Source organism: Pteropus medius, unplaced genomic scaffold, assembly GCF_902729225.1.
Source record: "Pteropus medius unplaced genomic scaffold, Ma_sr-lr_union100, whole genome shotgun sequence".
Lineage (NCBI taxonomy): Eukaryota > Metazoa > Chordata > Mammalia > Chiroptera > Pteropodidae > Pteropus > Pteropus medius.
In genome coordinates, this window is record NW_024354500.1 from 9,527,253 (window position 1) to 9,548,565 (window position 21,313).

At 38.1% G+C, this 21,313-nt stretch overlaps 1 protein-coding gene across 1 annotated transcript in view; it reads right to left on the minus strand.

Annotated features, from left to right (window-relative positions):
- Nucleotides 1-21,313, minus strand: part of HTR1E (5-hydroxytryptamine receptor 1E) — a 60,503-nt gene extending 39,190 nt beyond the window's left edge. The window contains exon 1 of the mRNA XM_039853072.1: nucleotides 21,038-21,313. The gene's annotated coding sequence lies outside the window, so the exon portion shown is untranslated. The remainder of the gene's footprint in view (nucleotides 1-21,037) is intronic.

Below are 21,313 nucleotides of genomic sequence, written 5' to 3' on the forward strand. Positions count from 1 at the left end.
CAGACCAATGGAGCAGAATAGAAACTCCCCAAACAGACTCAAGTGCAAATGGGAATTCCGATTACGATAAAAGTGGTATCTAAAATCACTGGGAAAATGAGGGGCTTATGGTGTATAGCAATTTGAAAAAAGATAAAATTAGATCCATACCAGAATTCTAAATGTAAAAATGTATATACCAGAAGAAAACATAGGTCAATTCTTTTATACCCAGGGGAAAATACTTCATAAAGCTGCTTCAGAATCCAGGTGCAATAAAAGAAAATGTTAATAAATTTGACTATTTTTTAAAGTTACATGGCAAAACAGACATATGCAAACACACAGAGAGAAAATATTTGTAGCATGTATTGAAGATAAACGTCTAATCTACCTAATATAAAAAGAGCTCTTAAAATTAAATGAAAAAGACTGAAACCCAATATAAGAAAATGGGCAAAAGACAAGAATTGACAGTTTATAAAAAGATATACTAAAGACCTTTAAATATATGAAAATATGTTAAAATCACTCATAATAAGAGAAATACAAATAAAGCTATACTGAAATATCATTTCTCACTTACAAGATTGACAAAAATTAAAAAATTTGACAATATACTCTATTGGGCAAGGTTGAGAGAAAAAAATCATTCCCCCACACTGCTGATGTGGCAATTAGACAATGTCTAACAAACCTACACTTATATTTACATTCTCACTTAGCAATCCCATTTCTAGGAGTTCACTATATGACCATGTTTCACCCTTCTCTTAGCAATCCTACTTCTATGAATTTACCTCTAAAATATAAAAAAACCCTACATTAATCATTGCAATATTATTTTAAAAGTAAGATACTAGAAACAACTTTAAAGCCCTTGCAGATGCTACTGTTAATTAAACTATGGTTCGTCCACAAAACAGAGTACAATGTCATCATGAAAAATAATCAGGAGGAAGATCTTTTTGAACCAATATGGAGCTATTTCCAATACATATTGATAAACAAACAAAAAAGAGGCAATGTATAAAAGAATATATCTACTTTTTGTGTAAGATAAAAGGTAAATGTATATCTTTAGTTTGCAAAAAGAAACACAAGAAAGATAAATCAGAAACTAATGCAAATGGTTACCTATGGAGAATGAATGAGAATGAGATTAAAAGAGTAGGCATACTTACTTCTCTAAGTGTACTTTTAAAAATATGTTCTGACTTTTGAACTTTGTAAATACTTTATATGTTCAAAGAATAATGAATTGAAAAACAATGGAAAAAAGCAATTTGTAAAATAAGGTATAAATAGAAACAAATGTACCTAATCAAACTGATAATATAGTGACACATACTCTATAATACTAAATAATATGTATTCTAAGGAAAAAAATAACATCAATCTTTATCTTTACTCAGAAGCTTTATTGTTAGCAGTAGTATTGCTACAATAATTCTGTTAAGTATTTTGTGTGTGTGGTATGCAGCACACATGAATACATATATTAATGTAGTTGGAAAAAGAGTTCTCACTGTGAAAGGAGATAAATATGAAGTGAGATGGTGAAAAAGAACCCTGAGATGCTAGATTTGAATTGGAAACATTCATATAAACTTGTAATTTAAAACCATTTTCCTAGTTCTATTCACTAAGAAGGCCTATGAGCAACAAAGTATACTAGAGTCCAAATTATGGTTTCTAAGTACCATTCCCCATTAAAAGTAATCAGTACACCTTGTCTAAATTGATAATTCCAAACTGGTATAGAGTCTAAAATGAGCCCAGAATATTGTGACCTTTACATATGCGTACATATACACATATAGACATACACGATGTGCATAATGTATTTGTGTATATGTACACATGCACACTCACATATGGAGAGAGACAGTCAAAAGGCAAATCATCATGGGAAAATGTTAACATTGGTGAGTCTAGCAGAATATGCCCATGCTCGTGGTACTAGTCCTTCAATTTTTCTGTAGATTTGCCATTTTCAAAATAAAATGTTGGAGTAGGGGAAAAATTTCAAGTGTAAGAATTAAAATAATAGGAAAAGATACTTCATCTAGAACATAATTTGAAGGTTGGATGATTTAGCACTTTACAATTCTGAGTCTCCTTGACATTTGGAAGCAATTTTAAGGATGGTAAAGCATCTTCTGTTAAAGGAAAGTTCAAAGGAAATCTGAGGAGACAATAATGATAAGTTTAGGAGAAAACTATGGAAGTGATATCGGAAGGGGCTTCTAAACTAGAACAGTGTGATAAGTCTTCCTTGAACCCATTGGCAGGCTTTCTGGAGGCTTTTTCTGGGAGAAGCAAATTTTGTTAAGTGGTCATGTCTGCAGTCTTCTTCTGATGGACACCCAAGTGTTTCTACCTAAAGAGGAAGGCTAAGAGGCAAAGCTTCCAAGATTCTTCAAGGAGCAGCAGCAGCCTGGGGTGGGGGGTCGGGGGAAGGCGGTGGTGGGCGGAGCAAAAATTCTACATGTGGTCACCTACATTTCCAAGGTGCGGTTTTACTACTGTACTGGGCATACAATGACCTGCGACAATAGATCTAACTACCAAGTATCTGTGATAGAAATTCTATTTCCTTTCACATACAGAATATTCTCCTGTTTTCAAGGTGCTACCACATATAGACATGGTCTTATTTGATCTTGATAACCAACATATGGAATAACAGCAAGAGTAAATATTTTAAATCTAAATTTTGCAGGTGACAAGTTGACAGAGAGGAGGCTTTGCTTACGGTCACATGATTGGCAAGTGCAGATGGGAAGATAATAGGCATGGGGCCCATGTTCCCTCTCAATTGCTCTGTAGGAAATAAGTGCTGGTGCCAGCAAGAGATACCGTTTGCTGCAACAAGGCTGTCAGGGAAATTGATTCTTTGCTAGACCTTAAGGAAGTGTAGGAAAGTGTGGTGAAGTCATAAGACATGGGCTCAGGGAAGATCCTGAAAATCAAGCTTGCTATCAGGAAGCTCTGGTTTATGCTGCACTCATTTCCCAGACACATTTAGTGATGGTGCTCTGGAATATTTGTTTCATTAGGGGATGTTTCCAAGATAAGGGGGGAAATCAAATGAAAAAATGTGCTGCAAACCAAATTTGACTTCCATTAAACATTATTTACAATCTTTTAAAAAGAACAGAGGGTATTTACAGGAGCTTCAGGTTTAGAAAGAATAAGAGAAAATGACAAGCTTGTTTTCACTTTTTATTACACTGGCCTGCTTCTGACTCAGCAATAGAGTATTTACTTCTTTTTGGGAGTTGACTTTTTTCATTGCAAGCAGGCTTTGTCACTATACACTATAACAGAAAGTGTCTCTGGGTCTCTCATCCTCTGAGAAGGATCCCGCAACATCCCTTTCCACAGGGTGGGCTTCCAGCAAACATGTGTCTATTCTGTAGCTCTCTGACCAGACATAATGAATGAACTGGGGGAATGGCTGCCCCACTGGTGTTGAAAGAGCTATTCAGCTTTTTCGAACTGAAGACATGCACACTGGTAAAGTGTGAGGCTGTCCTCCCTGTCTTGCACACATACACCAAAGAGGAGAAGAAAGTCATAGAATAAAGTTAATTATCTATTGAGAGAAACACAACAAGAGATCATATGATGAGAGGCTGACAGATAGCCTAAATAAAAACAAATCTCCTAGGCTCTGCTAGCTTTACAGTCCCAGTTCTAGCTGTTGTATCTGGCTCTGCAAATTATCTTTGACTTCCTCGAAATACACTTGCTGGAGATTGTGAAAATGTCCATGATATTTTGTAACTCCTCCCATCAAGAAGTGGACTTATGAATTACTTTGACCAATAGAATGTGGTAGAAATGGAATTGTGTGTTTCGAATCTGTGTCTCAAGAGCTTTTTGGCTTCCTCGATTGCTCTTTTAGGAACCCATGACTACCAAGTAAAGACATCTTGTCTGGATGTCGAGAACCACATGAACCATCTGCTTCCTTTACACTAGCTGACTGCCAGCCAACCCCCAGAAATGTGAGAATATACTAGATCATTAGGCTTGTAACTGACCTACCAGTCATATGCATCTGCATAAGCAATCTCAGCAGAGACCAGCTGAGCTTCACCAGAGCAGAAAAATTACCCAGCCCATCTCCAAAATTGAGCTAAACAAAAGGTGTTGTTTTATATCATTGACTTTGGGGGTCATTCGTTATTCAGTAAAAGCTAACTGATAGATCCCTGTACCCTTCTGATAAACTCCTTGGAAATTATTTTCTCCCTAAGCTAACTTGAAGTGTGCAGTTTTGTATCTGTGCATGTTTTTACTTGCAACCCAAAGAATCTTGGCCAAGAGAGAAACTGTATCAATAGAAAAGGCTACAATTAACAAAGCTGTAGAGAGAATGTGGAATTGATAGACTGAGTCGCTTAGGGCAGCATACAGAAAAAATACCCTCATTCGTATCATGTAGTGAAACAGTTGATTAGGCAAGGAACCCACCCAAACACCAATGAATGCCATAAAATATGTTAATCATATACTTTACCACATGATCCTTGTCCTGTGGGATGCAATGTATTCTCTGCTCTGGTAGCCAATGTATGGAGAAACGGTGAAGATTTTTGCATTTTGTATCTTTTTCTAAGTAGGAGTGTTTGTGGTTCTGTTAGTTAATTTCTCCATTTAACCACTGCATTGTAGGATGGAAAGGAGTATTGTCTGAACAAAATGAAGTCTGATGTAGAGGAAAAAAGGACTAATTGGGAAATCATTCACTTTGAGAAGAGGGGCCCATTGATGACATTTTTTTGAAGTCAGTTGCTAGATACAACTGGTTGGATTATCTCCCTTTTGGAACAGGGTGGGTGAGAATGTAGTTTAATGTAAGATGGTTAAATCATGTACGGCAGAGAGAGCTCTTTAATAAATGAGAAGAAAGGTAGGAGTGTGTGTGTGTGTGCGTGTGCATGTATGTGCACATGCCAGCTAAAAGGAAGAATTAAACAACTTTTGGGGGGTATTCCTATAATTCATATCCTTTTTTTTCTTGCACTCTGTTTCCCTCCCGCTAGGACTAGATTCCCAGCAATCTTGTTTGTGTTCCATAACCTCACCCCCAGACATTGTTGATTGGGCCAAGGGTAGACATCTAGTTATAGCTGGGCCAATCAGTCTCTTTTCCAAAAATTTGAAACTGTGAGTAAGAGATACTAAGTTGTTTTAATCTGGACATCTAAACTAAAGGAGCTGTGGAACATCTACACTTGGCCGCATACATGCAGAAGCGTTGAAAATCAGTCCAGAGAGACGATAAGAGAAGAGAGGGTGGGGAGATGGAAAAGAGAAGAGGAGAAAAAAGAGACACATACACACTAGTTCTGGCTCTTGAGTCCCACCAAATATCCCACCATTTCTAATAAATGCCCTTCATGATTAAGCTGGTAGGAATATGTTATTTGTAATCAAAAGAACCTCAACTAAAGAAAATTCACATTAATGAAAAGGCAGTTGTTATAAGTTTCTTAACAAATAAAATGATATTTGCCAATGCTTGGCTGTACCTGGTTTCTATTTTATTTTCTGATACTTATGCCAGTAGTCAATCTAGGGGCCTAAAATATTGTGTGCCACTAAAAATTCCATTTATATTATTAGAAGAAAAATATTTTTCAATCTCACGGAGTATATTTAAATAGATATAGCTACTGTTTATTCTTCCAGTGAATTGAGTTTTGAATATAGCCTTTATCAATCTACAATTCATTTTTGAAAAATGAATATAAATATCAGTTAATGCATAATATGTTGTAAGAAGATTATCATTACCAATTTAAAATCTGCTTAATGACTAATGTCCTCTAGCCTGTCTTTTTCTCTAGTGATAATTCTTCCTGGAGTTCACAAATCAACATAGGTATAGTTATTCATGTAGAAAATGGCATTCGTTTTAAAACTTGCATCTTTTAAGCAAAAAAAATACTTATCAATTTAGATTTAATGATGACATGTAAAGGCTCTCAGACTCTAGAATGAAAGTAAAGCTATTTAAATTAATTTCTTACTTTGGAGTTTAGGCAAAAAAATTTTAAGGCTCTTTATGAAAAGAAAAACATAAATACTTCAAAGACTGTGATGCTGAAAAATAAAAAGCTGATAAGGAGACTTTCAAGTTATCTTGATCAGTGTAGACAACTAGATAGTGCATCCAACACCCACTCTGCCAAAACACTTGGGAGGGAAAATATCTACGTTAGTGATCTTCAAGTTCATATTTGAATTGGTTACTTTTGTCTGTGTTGGCAACATCATGAAGCCTTTTGATTATGATAAATAAGGCTTTATTATGGAATAATGAAATAATGGACTATCTGAAATAATGTCAATAACATCATTAAGTCATCATGATGGAGCAAGTTCTCCTCCCCAAACGAATGCTGAAAAATTTAAGTATAGGATGGACGGAAAGTCATGAATGAAGCTTGCTGTCTCACCTCAGGTGATGATCACCCTTGGAGAATGGTTTAATTCTAAAAAATAGGTTAAAAAATTTTTCTCCCTACTTTGAAATTGTTATGGATTTTTGGTTTACTCCATACTTACGGGCATTGTCATAGCGTTTTAAACCTGAAAGGCATTTTATATGAAATCTGATAATTTACTCATAAACATGACAACACTGAGGCCCGGAAGGCTTGATAATTCCCCCCTGGTTACAAAAATAATTCAGCAAAACCTTAGAACCAATAATAAAGCAGCTCTCATTATATTTGAGTGCTTATTATGCAGCAGATGCTATGCTAACGGCATTGTATGAATTTTCTCATTTTGCTCCTGACAATCCTATAAGGTTTGTTTATCACTGTCATTGCATGATATTATTACTATCATTTTACAGATGTGGAAACTAAGGCAGAGGGTAGTTAAGTACCTTGTTCAGTGCCAGGCAGCCAAGAAGTGGAAGGGCTGTGTTTGAACTCTGATCGGACTGTTCTGAAGTCCCAGGCCATGGACTTCCCATCACACTATGACTCCTCTTTGCCCTCCTTTTCTATCAGAACTTTATAAGGTCTTAAGGAAAACTTCTCTACCCAAAGAAGAGTTTGTATTTTAACAACAGGCAATGTAGATGTCTGAAATATTTTTTAATAATACTATTTAAAGGCAGCCTGAACTTGAATAGTATGACATTAAAAACTAGGTAACATATATTTTTCAAGCAAGATAGTGGAGTTTTGTTAAAATTCAAGGGAATGACCTGACTCTTAATATTTAACAGTGACAAGGAATGTGAACATAATATTCTCATTTAGAAAATGTTTTATTCACTATGCATTTAGGTATTAGACTAATTCTCTGTGGAAAAATTCACCAGGCAGCTGTGTATTCATTTGCCATATGCTACATTCTCTCTGAGCCAGACACGATGAAATCTGATTTACATTTGGAAGACACCAGCTGCCTCCCCCAGCAAACACACTTACCCAGTGCTCGGTAGGTAATGGGAACCTTCTAACTGAATGCTGCATGAGTTAAGCATTCTGCAAGAACAACTGATTTAGTGGGAAGTTATATTTTATTAAACAAATAAAAGGCTGGAAAGGGTACCAAGTATTTCTTTTTTAGTCACTTGTAATAATAGAAATTACAACAAAATGTTTTATTTTAATTAAAAAATAAATTTAACAATAAATTGAATTAAATTTATTATAATAAAATATTCAGTTACAAGTTATAATCTAGTTCTAACAATAGGTCTGGTCATTGCTAGTAACAAACCTATCTTGTGGGCTCCAGACTTCCCTCAAATGTTTTTGACAGAAATATTCAAATATGTAGACAAAAACTTCTCAAAGCTAATTCTTAAATCTCTTTCATAAAGAAGATGACATGGTCAACTTTTGAGAAAGTTAATTGAACAGAGAAGACCTAAGTTTGAGCTTTAGCTTGGTCAACAAATCCCTGCATGTGAGAAATTTACCCTGCTGTGTTTCTTTCTGCCTTCAAAATAACTACAGTTGCAGCAGTGGCACACTTATAGAACACCTACGAGGTGCCAGGCACTGTTCTAATCACTTTTCACATGTTAACTTTAACCTTTCGAAACCCTAATGAGATACGTGTTAGCATTCTCCTCATTGCAGAGGTAAGGAAGCTGAGGCAGGGAATGGTCATGTGATGTAAGTGACGGAACTAGGGTTCAGCTCCAGATTTGTCTTAATCATAATTCGTAAAGTTATAAAGTACTTATACTATCTTAATCACAACTCATCTTCATCAATTGAAGGTGGAAGGTCTCTGGATTAGTGACAATCCTTTCAAATACAAATGAAAGAAATTCTCTTAAATTGGTTTTTGCAAAAATGGAGAATGTATTTTCTTGGGAAAATTCAGTGTCCAGGGTAGACCAGGCACTGGTGGGTCCAGAAACACAGTGTAATCAAGAATCTTTCTCTATCTTTTCTTTTCACCATGTAAGCTTTTATCTTTAGGAGGCTCTGCCCTTATGCCAGCTCCCAGCAGTTCCAGGCATAGATCCTCAGATCTCCAAAGCAGTAAAGATATAATGCCTTGATGGCATCTGTAAACCTCTAAACTGAGTCAATGATTCTGACTGATCTGCTCTGGATGATGGGCTATCCCTGAATTAAGCACAGCGGACAGGAGAGCAAGATGATGTGACCGACCTGGGTCACATGTGACTCTTGAGCAAAGGGTGCATTCGGTTTGGCTTGAACCATACCAATCGAGAGTGAAGAGGTGTGATTCCTTAATGCAAGTCAAGAAGAGGGATGTTACCGCAGAAGAGGGATGGATGCTGGGTAGGCAAAAAACGACAGATGGCCATCCCAATGAGATTGTTGCTTTGGCAATTTCCAGCATTAAAAGCCTATAAATTTCTACCAAAAGAGGGAGAGAAGGCTATGATGTGTGTATAAATCCTATCCACACTTAAATTACCAAACCTCATTTCCTTCTAATGGACCCCTTTGCTACAGAACTTTTCCTAAAATAATCGGGATAATGAAGCACAATGATTTATGTAAAAAGAAATTCTTTTCACACTATAATTTTATAGTACTGTATTAAAAAAAACCAAACCTAAAAGTCCAATAGTAATGATTGGTTAAGTAAGTTATGTTATATCCTTACAATAGAATATCATATACATATTAAAAGTGATTTTAAAGAATAATTATATGTGAAAGTATTGAAGATATAATGCTAACTGGAAAAAAGTTAATAGGATCAAAAGCGCATAGTATGCTAATTTTATTTAAAAAGAAACTTCTGTTTTCTGCCTGTATAGAGAAAAAGCATGGGGGCAGGGCCAGAAATATATCTAACTATCAATAATGGCTATCTCTTGATGGTGGGGTTTTGAGTAATTTTAATTCTAATTTGTATATACTTTTCTGTATTTCCACATATCCTACAATGAATATGTAATACATTTATAATCAGGGAAAAAAACCCTGAAAGTAGTTGAATAGAGGATTTTGAACTGTACCTGTTTTGTACCTATAAATTTGTGTCAGTTTACAGTGAGAGAAAAATGTAGATAGCACAAGAATCAAACATAAAACACTCTTTGAGATAACCAAGAATTGGTTATATTTGCCTACTTCAGAAGGCTGTTTAGTGAGTTCTTTAATAATTGTAAAGCTTGATTATGTACTAGAAGAATATTTATACAGGTGTGCTTAATTCTAGAGCACTTGATATAATGTCAGAAAATTCAAGCTAATTAGATAAAGATATGTTACATATTGCAAAAATACTAATTATATCACAATATCTCATGTGCATTATAAAATTCCACTAGATATGTGGAAACTCTCTTTGTGTATTTGAATTATGGGTCAGTTTCCAAAAATTATATTTGTATTACCTTTCCAGGCAGCATATCTAATGTGCAAAGCAAGATAAGATTAATCCACTCAGTATTGTAAAAATTGGGAGTAGCAGGATTTGGTGCAAACATTTAAAACATAACTGATAAAAATCACATCCATTTAATTCAGTTGTCAACAAAGGAACAAGAAGCAGTAGCTGAAATATATAATCTTTTTATCATTGTTATCATCATCATCTCTACCATCGCCATCTAATTTTTTAGGTTTCAGCATAGTTTTATGTATACTGCCTCATTTTATCTTGGTAATGCCATTATTATCATTGCTTTTATAAGAGAACTAAGGCATGAAACAAATAAATGGTTTTTCCAAGGTCACACACAGAGCAAGGTATAGAATTCAGATCTCTTACTCTTTGGTTTGCAGTTTGGAACTAGATTCTCAATATTAACAAAACTAATAAAATTTTGATTTTGCATGGACTTTACATTTTACAAATTTCTTTTACCTAGATATTCTAATTTCAATCTAAGAACAGTTCTATGGGGTACCAATATTGGCAGTGAACACTAAATTGAAACTTTATCAAACAGCTTTTTGTATATTATCATATTGCGGTAGACAGCCTTAAGATGGCCCTCGATGATCTCTCCCTTCTGGTATTCATGCCCTTGTTTAACTGTTCTCTTGAGTGTGGGCTGGAACTAATGGCTTGCCTCTAATGAATGGCATACAGCAGTAATGACGGAATGTCATTTCTGTGATTAGGTTACAAAAAGATTGCGGCTTCCATTTTGGAATCTCTCACTCTCAGTCCTTGTTCTGGGGAAAGCGAGCTGCAACACCTGGGAAAAGCAAACTATTGATAATAGTCCATGTGGCAATGAACTGAAGTCTCCAGGCAACAGCCAGCCAGGACCCAAGGCTTGTCAACAGCTATATAAGAGAGTTTGGAAGCATATCTTCCCCACTTGAGCCTTAAGATGTATGCAGTCCTGGTTGACACTTTGCAGCCCTGTTAGAAACCTGAGCCAGAGGATCCACCTAAACCATGCCCAGATTCCCAACCCACATAAAATGTGAAATAATAAAAGTCTGCTATTTTAAGCCATTAAGCTTTGGGGGTAATTTGTTTTGCAGCAACAAATAACTAACACATGGTTTTTGATTCTCATAATAGCCCTCTGAGGTAGTACTGTTATGACAGCCCCATCTAACAAATGAGGAAGTTAAGGTTTAGAGAGGTGAAGTAATTTTCCCCAAAGCAAGCAGTTAACAATTGGCAGAGCTGGGATATGACTCCCTGGACATCTGAGCTAGGGCTTGATTCTCCTGCTGTATCGCCCCGTAAGAGTGAGACAGACAGTTTGACTTAGCACAGGTGAAAATGTAAAGGATGAATTACAACAGCACACTTGGAATTGAGAAACTTCTTTGAAAGGAGGCTAAGATAGTCAGGGCAGGTATTTTTGTCCTATTGTAACGATGACAAAACATGCAGCTCACACAGCCAGGAGGCAGAGACATTAACCCAGGCCATCTGACCCTAACTCCTCACCTTTAGAGTCATACTCATTTTTTTTAAAATAGGCAAACCATATGCTACAAAATCCACATATTTTCAAAATATTAATAGTAATAATGGTAACATGTAATAATCATAATAATGATAATATGGACCATCAATTATTAATTAAATGCCGGCTAGTGTTATATATATTTCTGAGAAAGAGGCACTCAAGTACACTCAAGGCAATTTGAGAGATTTTCCGAAAGTCATTGGGGCTTGGCTGACCACCTTTTTAGTATAATGGTATAAATTGCCACAATGTACTGGAGAAAATCGTTCCATTTGCAACACAGGAGCATTTCCTCTGCTACCAAATTGAAAAACTAATCAAGTTTCAAGAGCTTTGAGGGTTTTTTTTTTTGTTTTCTCTAAGTCATTTCCATCCCTTCTTAGTAAGACATTTTATTTATACGTAAGTCGCTAAACACCGAGGTCTGTACATTTTGGTCCTCCAATGCCTTAGGCATAAAGTAAGGCCTCCGGGGGCCTTGGAAACAGGCTTATCATAGCACAGAAAGGGTGAGGAGATTGCACTGCTTTACCAGTTTAGAATCTATGAAATAAAATACAGCTCACCAATATGAATATATCTTGTAAATTTAATTGCAAAATTGCTAATTACTAAATGTCATATTTAATTCTTCATTTCTTTTTTTAGAGTATCCATGTAAGAAACTGAATTAGGTTCACGGGGACAGAGTGAGCAAAAAGTTAAAACAGTTCTAATGAAAACATAATCAAAGAGGAAACCCTGCTCCTTTCCCTGAATGGTTACTTAAATTATGCTGGACTGTATGGCAGGAGAGTATTTATTGGATTAAATGTCAAATTCTCATGCCAGGTGACAAAAATTTCCTTGAGTAAGGCAGAGTTCAGCATTAAAACTTGCACTATGTAATGAAGTTCTAAGATGTAAGCCAATTAAATAAGTATACAGTTCTTATTCACTTACGGTAATAAAGGAGATAATTACAATGCTGTACTGTATTGTAGGGATAAATATTATAGAATTCATAGGGATGAGGTTTGTAACATGAAGTCCTTTCCTGCAGAATCTTCTTCCTCTATCTTTTTTAGATGAGTTGGGCTTTCATTTTTCCATTCTTCTTGGACTCTGACAGAATCTTCTTACATTTCTCAGGCCTGTTTTCTCCCCAGTGATTTGCAAGCTTAGTACAAATCCCTACAATTACATTGTTGCTAATCAGGCAAACTATTGGCTCTTGCATATTTTGTAGCTAGCCATATTATTGAATTTCTCCATTCTTTTAAAAGGCATTTTTATTTATTCACTTGAATTTTTCTAGTCGATAATCTGTAAATAATAATACAGCTACTGCCTGACCGGAATTTATAAATTTATAATACCCCTTCCCTTCCTTTCCTTTCCCAGCCTTTCCTTCCTTTTCCTCCCCTCCCCTCCTCTTCCCTTCCCTTCCTTTCTATTCCATTCCATTCATCAGAACGTTCAAATGAGTATTAAATGATGGTGGTATTAGCATCCTTGTCTTATCTTTATAGTTCTTCACCAATAAACATGATGTTAGCTATTGTTTCAGAAAGATGTTCTTATGATGAAAACCTGTTTCTTGCTATTTCTAGTTTACCAAGAAGTTTATTTCTTCTATTTCTAGTTTACTAGTTTTTTTTTAAGTTCTGAATATATATTGAATTTTATAAACTTTTAGTAACCTTTAAGATGAGCATTGGCTCACTGGTGTGATATTCTTGCTCACTTCTAAAGGCTGTTTGCTTTCCCTATAAAGAAGACTCTTGTAATAAAATATTTGCAACATGAGAGCAACATGCTTTCTTGCTTAAAGAGTACATATCTCTAATCAGGGATGTACTTCTTTGAGAGTAAGTTCCCTTATAAATTTTCCAGGTGATTCTTCTACACACTAAGTTGTGAGAGGCATTGCTATAAAGCATGCAGAAATCATGTGAGTGCAAAGCAATGGCAAAGGGAACTCCGAAGTCACAGCCTGGGATCAGTCTCTTCTGTATCTATAAAGGAGAGATCTGTGACTATTTTCAGTGGTAGAGAAAGGTGCACCCAAGGGCATTCTCTGGGGCTTGATGACATACTTGATCTGGGGCAATGTTTAGTAAATAAAAGAAAAAAAATCTTGCCGAAAGGGTTTAGGGCAGTGGAACTCAGCCTGAATTCATCTCTCTTTATTTTCTACAAGGCCAGCTTCACGTCCTTCACCTAAATTTAGATCAGAATTATTTCTATAGCACCCCACACAAGAATAATTATGAAGATAACAGTTGTAATAATACCTATCATTTTCTTCACAGCCCATGTTGCACTACCCTTTCTTTACTCTTCACAATAGGTCTGTAAGGTAGGACTTGTCACTCATTTTTAGAGAAGGGACAACTGAGGCACAGAGCCATCAGAGAATTTGCTTTAGGTGGTAAAAACAAAATGAGGGGGAGTATCAGATTATAATTAATAGAAGTAAACTAGAGTAAGAACTACAGAAAATTAATACAACGAAGGCCAAAAAAACCGGTGACATTTTATTAAAAGACCATGTTTTTTGGTTTTTTTTTTTTTAATGATATTTTTGTAGCTGCAACTATTTCTGAAAGGAGACCAAACTGTGGCAGAAGAAGCAAAGAGCACCCAGGAATGGAGCTGGGATGGATGCAGAAAACAGAGTGTGATTCTTCTACACTTTCTAGGCAATTTTGTGGAGTGGTTCTTGGTAGGAATTCATTAAATACGGTTATAGGAAAGCTGGGAGCAGCAGCCCGATCATTAAAAACAAACACAGAATGAACCATGAGGTCAGAGGCAGTGTCTCCTGTTCAGGGGCTGCTGTGTCTGATATGAGAGCAGGTGCATCCCCAGCAGAATCTGCTCCGAGAGGTTCTTCAAACTGACAAACATCAGCTGGCCCCTTTGTCAAAATTGTACAGCATAAAATCCTTTTGCAGGGTACTATGTTACCTTGTTGAATAGGCAGAGATAATAAGAAGAGGCTTTTTATGAGCAGTTTTTCAGTTATATTTCAGTTGCCATACAGGTTCAATCATAAAGGAGCAGTTATAGCCAAATCTTTTTCAAGCATTAAATACAGGTCTTTCTCCCTCTCTCTCTCTCTCTCTCTCTCTCTCTCTCTCTCTCTCTCTCTCTTCTCTCTCTCTCTCTCTCTCTCTCTCACACACACACACACACAAATTCCTTTGGATCATCTAAAAAGTTCCTCCTGAAGCTTCTGAAGACAGTTGGCAGTACACCCTCTCTATCTTGTTATGAAAATGTCTGCACGAAGGGGCCACATACGTTTATGAGGATTCTTGCCGCCCACATACTTTGAGCGGTTTGACTGATACACTGACTTGTGGAAATGGGAGGGAGGAGAGATTAAAGGAGAAATGGCAAATTATTTATAACAATCTGTAAGCTCTTCAGTGGGTTAGAAACCTGGGTATAATGTAATAAGTAAACACTAATCTCGGTGTTGGAAGGAGTCTGGAAAGTTATTTAGTTTAATCCTCTGTAGTTGAAGTACTTATAAAAAATGTCCTGAGATGGACATAGAGACAAGGGGCTTGTGGCCCAGCTAATGGGGACTGGGTCAGGACAGCCTTCAATTGTTAGCCCTTTCAGGGGTGTCCTCAGTGGCAGAGGGCTGACTCCCAAAGATCGTGCCCTTCTTGGGTGCAGCCCACATTCAGTTCCTGGTGCAGGACGGGGTTGAAAAGCCCGATCCTTTTGGCCTTGGGAGAACTCTGATGGATTATATTAGCTCAGAACCCCACAGGGTTAGCTGGGTCTGTTGTTTGGCCCACTTTGCAGCTCAACTTTTTCCTCTGCCCAACCCTGCTTCCTTCCCTTTCTCCAGTGTTTCTCAAGGGCATTCCCTGATAAACATCCTGCACAACAAACCTCATCTGGGGTATGTTCTCTTAGGGCATGGAGAACCCAAGCTGTGGCATGCCCCCAAGGATGCTGCACTTCCCAATGAGGCAGTGTCCACACCTCATAGGCAGTCTAATTGCATTTTCAGATGGCGTTAGACAGATCCTCCATGAAGTGCTGGAATCTGGCTCGCTACACTTTTAACTCGTCTGTCCTCTTGAACCAACCAGAACAGAACGAGGCTGTCTACATTCTATTTCCTTTATTTACACTCTCTTGCCCTGAATTCTGTCTCTTATAGTCTAAAAGGTAAAATAAAGTTTTAGCTGATTCATCATCATCTCCTTTTCTTGTGATTGTGCTGCTGATAGGGGACGAAACTGAAGGGAAAAGCAAATGATTTATAGGTCAACAGTTCAGAAAATATGCAGTAGTTCTTATTTCTTTTTAGGTGGCTGCCCATTACAGATTGGGGTGTGAGGAGAGCTGCTGCAGGAGGAAGGGGCACGGTGGGGGAGCCGGGGGAAAAACGAAGTACTTTATAGCAGAAGCACAGATTTGGAGTCACCTTGGGCAATTCTTTCAATCTGCTGAGATCCAATAAATATGTTCTTACTCATTCTTCTGTGTTCTCAGTCCTGAGGAAAGGAAACATTATTCACCAGGTTTAGAAATCGGGGAACTGCCCTGCAGTCCATACTTTCCTTCACTCCTTACGTCCATTTAATCTCTGCATGTTATCATTTCCTTCTTCCTCTACAGTCTCAATTCATCTTGTTTCCATTTCTCTCTCTCCATGTCTACTACTACTGCCTTGGTTTGGGCTCTCATTATGGTAACTGCCTCCTTCCACTCTATATTGCATTGCAGCCAGGGTAAGCTCTCTATAACACCAAGCTAATTATTTTGGTCAACAGCTTAACATACTATACCGAAGCATTTATTTATTATAGCGAAAACCTGGAAACAACTCAAATACCTATCAACGGTAGAATAAATAATTAAATTGTGGCACACCTGTACAATACAATGCTATATTACAACAACAATAAATGAACAAGTTATGGTATAACCATTCACATGGATAAATTTCATGAATAGAACATGGAAGCAAATCACAGAAAAGATCATTCTGTATCATTTATGTGTATATAAAGCTGAAAATAAACAGACGGAACGCAGGTGGCGGTTACATTTAGAGAGGAGAGTGAAGTAATGAAGGTGGGGACGGGAAGGACACTTGCGTAGTGGTGACATTCTATTTCTTGTTTTGGTGGTGGTTAGTTACACGAGTATGCTCACTTTGAGAAAAGCTGCTGAGCTTTAACACGTGATTTTCACACTTTTCTATATGTATATTATTCTTAATTAATACATTTGAAAATCCTATAATGATTCCCCCAGGCCTACAGGGTAAAGCCCAAATTCACAGGATCCCTTCTATGACCAGCACACTTCTCAAACCTTTTCTCTAGCTATTCCTCCTGGGTGTGTTCACTTCACTCACTCTGGATTGTTTGCTGCTCCGTGAAAAGGACAGCAGGTCAGGTGTTTGGGTGACAGAAACTGGTTTTTAATGAATGAATGAATTATGGGGCTGATAATACTTACCCTGCAGTGCCTTTGTGAAGATTAAATGACAGAATATATGTGCATTTCTTAGCACAGTTCTTGAAGCAGAGCAGACACTCAACATATATTAGTTACTCCTTCTTTCCCCTTCCTGCCAGAACCAGATAAATGGATTTCTGATAACTCTGAACATTACTAGAGTATCATAGCTGAAGTTACTCTTTGGGAGGTATTACCTATCAATCTCACTATCTATTTGGTGGAGTTTACAATCTCATTCTGGCTTGTCTTCGATCCCCAAGATTACAAATCTTGACATAGATTTGACTTTCTTGGGCAAACTCTCCCAACAAAATCCATACTTTAATATTCAAGTCTGATCCTTCCCAAATCCCTTGGAAATATCACCACATATCCATTATCTGATAAAGGGGTAAAGAACAGCTGCAACTTAGGAAAGATATTTCGCAGGGTCCAGTTTTGCTTTATTTGGGCACTTTAGGTGGATGAGGTCATAGAAGGATCTGAGAGTCCGGAACTGCAAGCTGCTGCTGCTATTGGTTGTTATTTTTCAAAATATTATCTTCTTGCTATAAAAAATGTTTTTCTTCTGATGCCAGATTTCAGCAAGACCTTCCATCTGGTCTGTACTGATAACCAGAATCTTGAGATGCTCATTCCTCTTACAGCTTGTAGTTTAAAATGATCCAGACTGGGTTTTACAGCTTCTTCTTAAGAATTTTGTCTTCCTAATTCTACAATTGCAATGTTGAGAATTGATCAACAGGAGAGAGCTCTAACAGTGGATCTATTACAAGTGTTTTGCTGGCTATGTGTATTTTCCATTTTGCATGTCTTAGGGGAATATGGCCATGATATAAAAGCAGTGATCTCTATTAGGACAAGGACCATAGTGAACCAAGTATCCACAGTGGGTGAGACAAAAAAAAGAAAAGAAAGAAAGAAAAGAAAAAAATAAAAATGAAAAATAAAATTAGAATCAAATCGAATTAGAATTCTCAAGGATTTTGCCGATTTCCATAAATTCTGGTTCTCAGTTTCTTAATCCATAAAACGTGAAAAGGGATATCAAATTATAAAACATAGATTGGATATTGATGAAAGTCCTTTTCTTCCCAGGAAGATGAACTTTGGTAAGTTGACTCTCCTGGGCCCCAAGCTTTAGGGGCCACAATACTGCTTCTAGAAAATGACTCATAGAGGAGAAAACAAGGGAGAAATGAGCCACTCTAAAGAGCTGCTGCCCATTTCTCCCCTTTTCTCTTTCCTGTCTCCCACACCCCTCCCGGCATTTTGCATACTCATCTTCAGTGTTTCCCGGAAGTTAATATACTTTATATGTTCATATACTTTAACATGTATAAAAATGTGAGAGATAGAGAAGAAAGAAGCATAAAGCATGAGATGCTCAGATTCACCTCTGTCCTGAGATGCCCTTGATAATGTATGGTATGAAAAATAAAGCCTTATTTGGTTGAAATTCACCTCTCTAGCAGCCTCGAGCTTACTTTCTCATGTAACTTAACCTACAGAAATAGAGGAAAAGCCTCTCCATATTAAAGTATTAGATTTAGATATTTTACTTTTAAAGGGTAGCATAGTAATAAAATTTTAAGAAGGATCACCGAAACATGAAAAAAATGACCTGTGCGTAAAGCTGAGGTGTAGAGAATAGGATGTTTGAGTAATGAGATGACCTAATGGGTCAGGGCCTGAGGCTTTCTGAAAAGGGAGCTACTTTCCATTTGACACCTTGGGATCTTGGTGTGGGGATGGGGGTAATGTGTTGATTGAACCAGGTAGGGGAGAAGTTGCTGCTAGCGATGTTATCTTATTTTGCTCTTCAATAATAATCTCATCAAACAGCAGGGGATGGGAACATATTGTAGTGTCACCTGGGCTAGGGATGGGTTCTGGATTTTGTCTCTTACTAAATACCATCTCTGAGAAATCCTAACTTAGTTACTTTCCTCCAAAAAATAGAAATTTATTTACATGATTAATGTTGACTAGGCAACAATAAAAAGAAATGAGAAGCAAATATTTTGAATAGATGCCAAAATGGCTAACAAGGTGACATCAGAGTGAGCTGCAAGGAAGGCTGTGACTCATGTCTTAACACATGCCCAATGGATTGGTGTGTCCAGGAGGATACCCAGGAACACCTGATCTAGGAATATGCCCCAAGTAAAGTCACCATGGGCAGGAGAAGAGAAAAGAATGAAAACTTGAGTTTACTATGTTTGTGACGTTGATTACCGTGTAATTTAAATTTGCCAGGTGTTGGATATAAATCATTAATCTAAATATTTTTTTATATAAAAATAATCTGTGAAGTCTTAATCCCTGGAAGTCTTCATTAAAGGGATAATGATCACCTAAAGGAATATATAGGCATGTACATTATTTTTTGAGCTCCTCTCCTGCTCTATCATTACAAGTCTCAATTTATACAGAGATTTGTAGCAACCTCTGTGTTTCAACAGCCCATATCAGGTGATGATGACATAATCGTGAAGTTCTATCAACAATGATGAATCAGGATTTGAACGAGTTTCTGTATAGCTCTCCAGTAATGAAATAGCTGGGCAGAAGCACTTCTCCCACCTCTAGGCAGCAAAATGGTTAGCTATGGATGTGCTATGCAATTTTAGAAATAAGCAACATACTTTGCTTTAAACATGATAGAGAAATTGGGCTGAGTCCCACTTAGGAGGCCCGCTTCATTTTCAAGTTCTATGGTCTGGGAGCTAAAGTTCTGAAGCAGGGAAAAAGGCAGGCGGGCTTATTTTCTGAAATTGCTAAGTGGGCCTCAAACGCTTCCTCTCATTTATTTGTTGAAGACAGAATCATCTCACCTAATTCAGCAGGAATACAAGTGCATCAGCAAGAAGAGAAAGGCTGGCTCATAATCTCCTCTTTGTATTTGCAATATGTGTTTGAAACGTATTTCAAATATTGTCCGCATTGAAGAGGCTGAACTGGGAGCCCTTGCTTCCTGCCCCATGAACAGGATTAAGTCAGAAAAGCCCCAGATTCACAAATCCACCCTGGGTGTTTAAGGTCATGCACATTATGTCCAAATGTCTACACACACACACACACACACACACACACATACACACACACACACGCCATATGTGTGTGCATGCAAATATATATTCTGGAGCAATGTCGAGTTCAGACCAGGAGCATAACCTGCTTGGAGCTGGGAGTAAAAGAAGAGTGGTAGGAGAACCCTGAATTATTTGGGAAAAAGCTCCTCCCCCAAACCATTTGTCCATCCATTATCCCCTCCCTGACTCTTCGGTGCAGGAAGCAGAGAAGGACAATGAGGAAGGTCAGGAAGATGCACCCTGGGATGCTGACACCCTCTGCCTCATCCTTCTAACCTAAGGACAAGGTCAAGCAGGATTGAGTTGAATACAAGGTCCTATCCAAAACTGGACACAAAGACATACAAAATATATATTTTTTAACAATGCAAAACCATGTATGATCCTGTGATAGGCGCAGGAACCACCTGCATTTAGCTTCAATTCCCTTTCATTTTCACTATGTAGGGGACCAGTCTCTCACCTTGCAGTGTTGGGTAGAAATAGCTTAAGACTAAACTTCCCGTCTTAACTCGCACTTGGACGGCTTTATTTTGTAATTTAAGAAAAAGAGTCATCTCTATCGCCTCCCCACCCGGGAATTTTCTTTATCAGGACTAAGCACATTATTATTTTGTGAGGGCTGGAGCAACCGTGCTGTCCTTTCTAATCAAATGTTTTTCAATCACCGTTGGCTTGGAAATCATCTCGTCCTCCTTTCCGCGTGATTTCCACTCAAGTTTTTCCTCCTAGAACCCCTTTCACATTTATTTAATTTCTAAGCCGCCTCAAATCCTTTCGCAAGGAAGCCCGAGAAATTCGTAAACCACAGTTATACACGATGTCGACGCTCAGGTTCACACATCTGGGGGGACTGACGGAGACATGCGTCCCTTATTAAGAGGTCCAGGGAGGCGGACAGTGCGCAGGCGACCTCCGTAGTTTCCCGCCCCCTGCCCCAACTTCCGCCGCCTTTGCGCCTCAGAGGGAGCAAAAATCCCCCCAAGGCAGAGCTTGGGCCCCTGGCCTTGGGTGGGGGTGAGCCGGGAAGCCGCGGTCGCCCCTAGAAGGGTGTGCCCCTCACCTTGCGGACGGTGCGTGCAGCCGCGTCGCACTGGGCGAGCTGGGGCGTCCCGCTGGCTCCAGAAGTCTCACTCCCAACACGCTCCTTTTGCTCCGGAGCTATATCAAAGCACCACTTATCGCAATCCCGGGTTCTGGGGCACGCTGAGTCGCGGGGCTCTATTCCCTCGAGCGTCCTTGGCCCGCGCCGGTGCCCGGGCGTTGCGGCGAGGCGGAGCCGGAGCGCGGCGCGCGGGGCGGCAGGCGCTGCGCTTCGCGGAGTCTGGGCTCCCCGACT